Below are 2,778 nucleotides of genomic sequence, written 5' to 3' on the forward strand. Positions count from 1 at the left end.
ATCAATCATTTGACCGAAGCCGAAGCCGAGCCGAGCGGCGACGGCGCGAGGCTTGCATTCTTCTCAACTCTTTAAGAGCTAGAAGAAGAGCAATTGCTTATATATCCATTAAAACCTCTTGCTCTTCCAATATGGGACAATGTTCCTTTATCAAGGAGAGAATCTCAAATGAATCTCAAATATTTCATTTTCCCTCAATTTTCTATTCACCCTATTTTAAGCATTAATATACTTAAAAACCCAACATGTTTGACCTGAACCGATGGTCTATCGAAAACAAATTCTCTATCTGCATAAGGTATGAATAAGGTCTGCGTATACACTATCCTCCCCATACTCCATTTGTGGGAATACACTAGTCATCTTTCTTATTCACGAAATCTTCATACATACATATTTGAAAAACTTCCCAAAATTGAATATGGAGACCTATTTGTTTTCCTTCTATTGTAGTACATATTAAATAAAAGCTTAAGCACTTTCTACATCTACAATGTGTAGCTAGTTCTGGATCTGAATAAAGCTGGAATAGAGTTGTAATATCTTATCGAGCAAATGTAGTCAAAATACAATGAATTTTCTGATACCGAATAGAGCAAAATAAAGACAAAAGTTCATTGTATCTTATGAAATACACAAGGTATGCGCAATCTAGTCCACTGTCTCAAATTCTCAACTAATGTGCAACTGAGACATAGTTTAAAGCTGATTGATGGATAAATAAAACCCAAAGAAAAGAAGGCAAACAGTAGCTCAGCTTAAAAAAAGGAAACTATCGATGCCCAATGTTAATCAACACAATAGTTGGCATGCATGTGGAGCTTAGTACTTCATTTCACCCACGGACTGATAGGCGATCCTTGAGAATATGTTAAGAGCATGTGTTATTTGATTTCAGAGGCCACCAGAATCAGTTTCTACCATTGGCAGCGTTTGCTTACAATAACTTTTTATTAGCCAATCACGAAAACAGCCTTGGCATCGTCCCTACTAGAAATTATATACTATTCAGATACAAACCAGTATAAAATAATCAACCTAAGGACGTGGTATCATCTCTCATGTCTCTCTCCAATCATTCAAGATTAACAAATTCAGGTAAATAGAAGGGACCACCTTCAGCATCTGGTTGATTCTTGACTTTAAATTGATCTATCACTTTCACTCCGGGTGGGTTTTGAGGACGTCAATCCAACCTGATTAATAAGCCTTAGAGCAAAAATATGAAACTGAACATAAATTATAGTGCAACACATGAAGATTCAATTAGCAAGCTCATTAAAATGCACCTGATAATCTTCACCGCTGGGAATCCAGTCGTTTCTCGCCGGATTAGTGTTGAACTCTTTGGCTCTGCCATTCTCATGACCACCATTTAATTGAAGATTGTAAGTGTTACCATCCGTTTGATTGACCATCGTTATGAACCCACTTCCAGTCTGCCAAGAATTGAACATTAACCCAATGAAATTATGAATAAGACAATTCAAAGCAATAACAACAAGCCCAATGAAATCTCACAAGTAGAGTCTTGAGAGGGTAAATTGTACACAGACCTTATTGTTTCCTAAAGACCCTCGGCTCAAAGGAAGAATCGAAGGTCACACTATGAAACATACAAGGAGTGATGGATGTATATCTCAAATTTAAACTCTATATGTATATAAAAAGTATACAAAAGTACAATAAAAAATTGTTACATGCTAAAAAGGTACACTTACTACTTTTATAAAATACATGTGAAAATTTACTAAAAATTCGACAAATATTAAATTCTGATCCGATCCGTAATGTAAAAATAAATTCAATATTAGGAACTTAAAAGTTGAACATGTCAAGATTAATTTTTGGATCGGGATCTACCTATATATGCAGCATGGCAAGATTAATTGTTTCTTAAATTTTATCGTATCATTAAATCCGTTGTTACATAACCACGAAATGTGTCACTCTATGTACGACCGAGTTGGTGTACTCGCATCGTTATTTTATCTTTTTTTCTCAATCTCGCCCTTTATTATTATTAAATAATTTTATTTTATCATTTACTCTACCTTTTTATATAATAATTTTACCATGTATCATAATTTTTCTTTTATATTGCAAGTTTATTCTTCATACGGTCGGTGCGTGATATCATGAAATGATAGCAAACGATACAATCTATCCAAATATTGTATTTATTAAACGATACATTACAATGCGCGATGCGTAACAACCATCCAAACAAGCCGTAAAGAACATTCTAGTTTACAAACAAACCATGGGCGCCCCTCTGTCTCACCAAACAATAATGCTCTACGTTTGAATATTAAAAATGACAAAAAAGTCAATTGATCTAAAATTAAATAAAATATTTTCCATAAATTAGTATTTTACAAATATTAAAATTCGCAGTAAATATTTTACTTGGTCTTCCAACTGTAGTAGTGATGGAGGGAGTGCTTTTTCTGTAGTAGTTTTATACAATTTTAACCTCTTTATTACGTAATATTTTTTTCTGTTTTGTTTAAACTCCTATTATTTAAACTTGATTCAATAACTTAAAGTAGTTATGTATTCTTTTTTCTACATTTCAGACTATTCTTTTAAATATTTCAATCAATATAATTTAACAAATCAAAGGTCTTAGATACCCTTAGGTTTTAGTTAGCGGATCATATTAAAAGAAAGTATCATTTAATAATTTCTTCAAGATCGATTCGCATATGAACAAACTATTCCTAATCAGAGTTCAGCTAGTACATTACTACATTCGTTGGATTTATTATAACTGTT

At 32.9% G+C, this 2,778-nt stretch overlaps 1 long non-coding RNA gene across 1 annotated transcript; it reads right to left on the reverse strand.

The window, feature by feature from the left end:
• Positions 1 to 602: 602 nt before the first annotated feature.
• On the reverse strand, positions 603 to 1,626 carry LOC104244982 (uncharacterized). The gene is made up of 3 exons (XR_011405077.1): positions 1,557 to 1,626; positions 1,290 to 1,439; positions 603 to 1,209 (listed from the first exon to the last, which is right to left on the reverse strand). It is a non-coding gene; the product is annotated as an uncharacterized lncRNA (long non-coding RNA).
• Between the last annotated feature and the right edge of the window lie 1,152 nt (positions 1,627 to 2,778).

Source organism: Nicotiana sylvestris, chromosome 2, assembly GCF_000393655.2.
Source record: "Nicotiana sylvestris chromosome 2, ASM39365v2, whole genome shotgun sequence".
NCBI lineage: Eukaryota > Viridiplantae > Streptophyta > Magnoliopsida > Solanales > Solanaceae > Nicotiana > Nicotiana sylvestris.